The sequence below is a fragment of the Echinops telfairi genome, unplaced genomic scaffold (genome assembly GCF_000313985.2).
Source record: "Echinops telfairi isolate 266 unplaced genomic scaffold, ASM31398v2 ScPeMD7_7458;HRSCAF=8496, whole genome shotgun sequence".
Taxonomy (NCBI): Eukaryota; Metazoa; Chordata; class Mammalia; order Afrosoricida; family Tenrecidae; genus Echinops; species Echinops telfairi.
In genome coordinates, this window is record NW_022111358.1 from 28,458,683 (window position 1) to 28,464,275 (window position 5,593).

The window sequence follows — 5,593 nt, forward strand, 5'->3', positions numbered from 1 at the left end:
CTGAAAATAAGACCTAGCGCATCTTTGGGAGCAAAAATTAATATAAGACCCTGTCTTATTTTCGGGGAAAGAGGGCACTATCTTGAATTTCGTGCATCAGAAGATCTTGGTTGTACCCATGTGCTTACACAGGAACTTCAAGATTAGTGAGGTAAAACTAGGGCCATAATAGTGAGAGGAGGAAGTGAAAAACAAACAAACTAGAGGATAGCAGTGTGTTTCATCAGTGCACTACTGCACCCTGGATATACCATCCCTTCCATGGGGCCCTTCTGTAAGGGACTGTCCAATTGTCTTACAGAGGGGTTTTGGGTCTCCACCTTGCCTATGTTCCTTCACGTCTATTTGGTTGCTTGTTTTTGAACTTCTGATACTTTTTCCCATTGACACCTAATGATCACACAGGCTGGCATGCTTCTTCCTTGAGGGCTTTGTTACTTCCTTAATAGATGACTGCTTGTTTGACTTCATGACTTTAAGACAACAGACACTATATCTTTTAATAGCCTGGTACCATTCAGCTTTCTTCACCAAATTTGCTTATTCACCCGTTTTGTCTTCAGCGATCATGTTGGGAAGTGTATCCTACACTGCCACCTTATTAGAACAAACCGTTCTTGTACTGAGGTAGGATTTAAGTAGAGACCCAGCCACTTGTTCTTTTTGGTGGTAGTCAGATCCCTCCTTTTCTGTTTGCTTCTCTTTTCTTCCAGCTCTTGTAATGTAGGTCACACACCATGGAAACGCTCTTTACATTGGATAGGGGCTGTGATATGAGTAAGAGTGTTGTGTCCCACCCCAATCCCTTCACAATTGATTGGCTGATAACATTGTATTATATCATTGTGGGGTTGATTATATTATTACATAACTGCCAACCCACTGAGAATCACAGCTCAGCCAAGGTTTTTATTTAGCTTTTATTTCATCATCATAAACTTAACTTTGCTCTCCAGCTGGACTTAGAGGGGGATAAGGAAAGTCGGGAACCCAAAGAGCCGGAGTGAGAGCACAAAAAGTAACTAATCCTGCAAGCACATTGGGAATAGTGGGGTGATTTTCTGAGCTACACAGGAATGGTCTGGTGCTTAAGATGAAACAAGAAACACAGGTCAAATGTATTAGAGTTGTCTATAATCAACCACGGTGATCTTCTTGCTGGTATTGCCATTCCTGGACCCCAAACACTCCGTGGCTTCCACAATGTTCATGTCTTTTGTCACCTCACCAAAGACCACCCGCTTGCCATCTAACCATTCCATCGGAGCAGAGCAGATAAAAAACTGGGAACCGTTAGTATCGGGCCCAGCATTTGCCATGGACAGGATGGCAGGACCTGTGAACTTCAGGATCAAGTTCTTATCATCAAATTTCTCTCCATGGATGGACTTGCCACCAGTGCCTTTATGGTGTGAAGTCAACCACCCTGGCACAGGAAGGATCTGGGAAAGCAGGAACCTTTGTAACCAAATTCTTTCTCTCCAGTGCTCAGCGTGCAGACGTTTTCTGCTGTCTGGATGACTACAGTGAGGTTGGAATTTAATTCCGTATCATTTGATTTCCCTTTCGACCCATTTACAATTTGTTCTAGGTGTTAATCGTTTGCTTTCTTTTCAACTGAGATTTTAAAAATCCATTTAACTTAGCTATTGCTAGTTTTTAGTTTTTAAAAATGTTTCTTCTGTATATGAAATCAAGTATAGGTAAAACTATAGAGACAGTACACAGTAACTGGATTAATGGTTCCTTAGGGGCATGGTAGGGGAGGTTGGGGGCAAATGGGGAGCTAATAACTATGTGTACAAGAATAAATAAAATATTCTAAAATTGATAGACTTCCGGGAAGATGGAGACAGACTAACATTCCAGAGGGACTCCGCAGAAATCAGCCCAAGAGAGTTACTAAGAAGGAAATTCCGCACTGCCAAGTTGCAGGAGGAACATCATAAAGAAAAATAGGCACAGATCCACTAGGTTTTGAGGAGCTGGGGCTTTTGGCTTACCACAGTGGAGGCTGGCTAGGGTTTGACCTTAGCCCTGCTACTGTCTCAGCCTGAGTAGGGATCATTTGGAGACAGTGCAGGGGCTTTATCCCAACACAGCCACAGCTTGCCGCCACCTCGGGGCAGGGGCTAAACCCTCCAGCCCCAAGGTCAGGGATCAAGGTTCAGCTATATTTCTACTTTTTTTTTTCTTTTTCTTTTAAACATTTTATTAGGGGCTCATACAACTGTTATCGCAATCCATACACACATCAATTGTGTAAAGCGCATTTGTACATCATTCTCAAAACATTTTCTCTCTACTTAAACCCCCAGCATTAGGTCCTCATTTTCCCCTATATTTCTACTTTTGTTTCTCTCTCTTCTCTCTCTCCCACCACAGTCTGAGCCACCTTGAGGCAGGTTTTTTAAAAAAAAATCATTTTATTAGGGGCTCATACGACTCATCACAATTCAGGGTTTAAACCCCTCCAGCCCCATGGTCAGGTGTGGGGCTCAGTTATATTATTACTTTTGCTTCCCTCTTTCTCTCTGTTCCCCCAGAGTCTCAGTGGCCTTAGTTCCCACCCCAACCCCCTTTCTATTTCCTTTTCTCCACATGCCACTGTAAACCTCCAGACCACTCCCCTTAGCCTAGGGAATTTATTCCTGGCCTCCACACAGCTGGGAGAGCTGCACCCTCTTCAGCATAACCTGAGGCTGGGGAAAGCCTGCCCAACCTCCACCAGGGGATATTCCGTGAACTTCTTCTGGGAGAAATTCTACCCGCCTGCCCTCTGCAGTGCTTAACATGTGGCTGGAGAAATCCCACCCCCCTCTTTAGGGGAAATCCTGCCTGTGTGGTTGTAGGAGCTCCTACCCATCTCTGTGGTCCCACTTGACTGAGGGAACTTCCTCCCACCTTCTGTAGTGCCTCACACAGACTCAGGCAGCTCGGCCAACACACTTGTATGCTTAATGCTGTTGCAGGAACCTCTGCCCAACCTCTGCAGCAATCTACCTGGTCAGGGCAATTCCACCCACCATTTGTTGTGCTCTACACCAAAGTGGCAACCCACCAGCCTTCTATGGCACTCCCATTGAAGCAGGTACCCTCACACACCCTTTGTGGCATCACAAGGTGCTATGAGCCACACCATCATGGCTTCTTCTGAGATCACCCAGTATAGCACCATCCTTGTGGGTCCACAACCATCCAACCAGCATCCCCTGAGAGGACCATCCAACTTGCTCTCCAAATAACATAATACTGGTTGACTAGGGAAAGAATGAAGCCCCAGGAGGATAAAGTGGTAGGCCAATTTCCATAGTGCAATTAGCTGCAGGCAGTTCAAAGAAGCATACCTATGAGTCTTCCAGTAAGAACCAGTGCTCTTTGACTCCCTGGAAAATAGCACCTGGTTTCTCTAAAACAACACAATGCAAACAGCAATCAGCCCCAACGACCTCAAAGAAAAAACAGGAGAAACAAAAGGCAATGGCAGAAGATGTCCTGAATTTAACGGCATGCATAGAAGAAGCAGACATTGATCTGCCACAGAATGAAATTTTCAGAAAGCTGCTTGGAGCCATACAGGACATGAGGAGAACAATACAGAAAAAGGATGAAATGATGGGGAAGATAAAGACCATACACCAAAGGGAAATACAAGAGCTTATGGACGAGATAACAAAAACCAGTAACAGACTCACAGTCTTTGCCAATGGACTGGAAGAGGCAGAGAACTGTACCAGTGACCTAGAGGACAGCCAAGCAGACTTTAACAAACATGAACAAAAGACTAATAAGAGCATCAGAGAAGCTGAAGAAAACCTAAGAGCTATGTCTAATGCTATGAATAGGAACAACATCAGAATAATTGGATTACCAGAGGAAGGCACAAGAAAGAAGTCATCTGCAACAATAGGGAGATAATTCTTGGAGGAAAACTTCTCCATCTTAATGAATGAAAATCAGGCAACCATTCAGGAGGCTGAAAGAACACCAGCTAGACTGAATCCCAAGAAGAAGACACCAAGGCACTTAATAGTCAAACTATCCAACTTTGAAGAAAAGGAGATAATCAGGAGAACAGCTAGGGAAAAACAAGCAATCACATATAAAGTTTCCCAAATAAGAATATGCTCAGACCTATCAGAAGACACTATGAAGAAGATGAGAGAGTGGAGTACCATCTTCCAAAAATTGAAGGAAAATAACGTAAAATCAAGAATACTCTACCCAGCCAAATTATCTGTCAAGATATATGGAGAAGTAAGAGTCTTGACAGACAAGGAAAATCTCAAAAACAGAACCATCCTCGTGGTTACAAGAAACCCAGCCTTACAAAAGAGCCTTGCCAACCCAGTATGGGCAGATGATATCACAGAGTCCACCGCTGGAGGTAATAACCCTGAATATCAATGGACTGAACTCAGGCATTAAAAGACTGAGGCCAGCAGACTGGCTTGGAAAACAAAACCCATCAATCTGCTGCCTATAGGAGATACAGCTCAAGACTACGGGCAAAAATAGGCTGAGAATCAAAGGCTGGAGAAAAACCTACCAAGCAAACAGCAATTAAATAAAAGCAGGGTTGCAATCCTAATCTCAGATAAAATTGAGCTCAAAGTGAAAACTACAAAAAGGGATAAGGAGGAATACTCAAGTTAATGGTAGACAAAGAACCACTAAGCATTTTAAACATGTATTCCCAAATGAAAGACCCACTGCATATGTCAACCAAACGTTCCAAAAGATGAAAAAAGAGTTCATAGGCGCCACAATTATAGTAGGTGACTTCAATACACCACTCTCTGAGAAACACAGATCACAGGGAAAGAAACTCACCAAGGAGACTAGAGATAAGAACACTACAATTAGACAATTTGACCTGATAGATATTACAGAGCTCTTCACCCCAATACAAAAAATTCACAGTCTTTTCAAGCCCACGTGGCACATATTTGAAGATAGACCACGTGCCGGGCATAAGGCAAATCTACAGAAATTTAAGCACATTGATATCATACAGACCTCTCTCTCTGACCACTGTGCCATAAGGCTGGAAATCAACAAAAGGAAGATGAAGAAAACAGGAGCAAACAGTTGGAGGATGAATAACTTTCTATTGCAAAAGGAGTGTGTACTGGCCCAGATCAGAGATGAAATTAGGAAATTTCTAGAAACCAACGAGAATGAGAACACAACATACCAAAATTTATGGGACACAAAAAAAGCAGTTATCAGAGGAAGTTTCATAGCAATACATGCACACCTGAGAAAGGAAGAGAGACTCATGATTGATAAGCTGGCACAAAATTTACAACTAGAGCAGTGTCAGCAGGACAATCCTACTAATAGCAAAAGAAAAGAAATTATAAAAATCAGGGCTGAGATACAGGGGAGGGAAAATAAGAAAACTATGGGAAAAATAATGCTGCTTAAAGTTGGTCCTTAGAAAGGATAAACAGAATCGACAGACCACTGGCAAACCTAACCAAAGAAAGGAAGGATCAAATTTCAATAGCAAGGATTAGAGATGAAAGAGGGGACATTGCAACAGACCCTAATGAAATCAAAAGGGTAATTACACAGTACAACAAAGGAC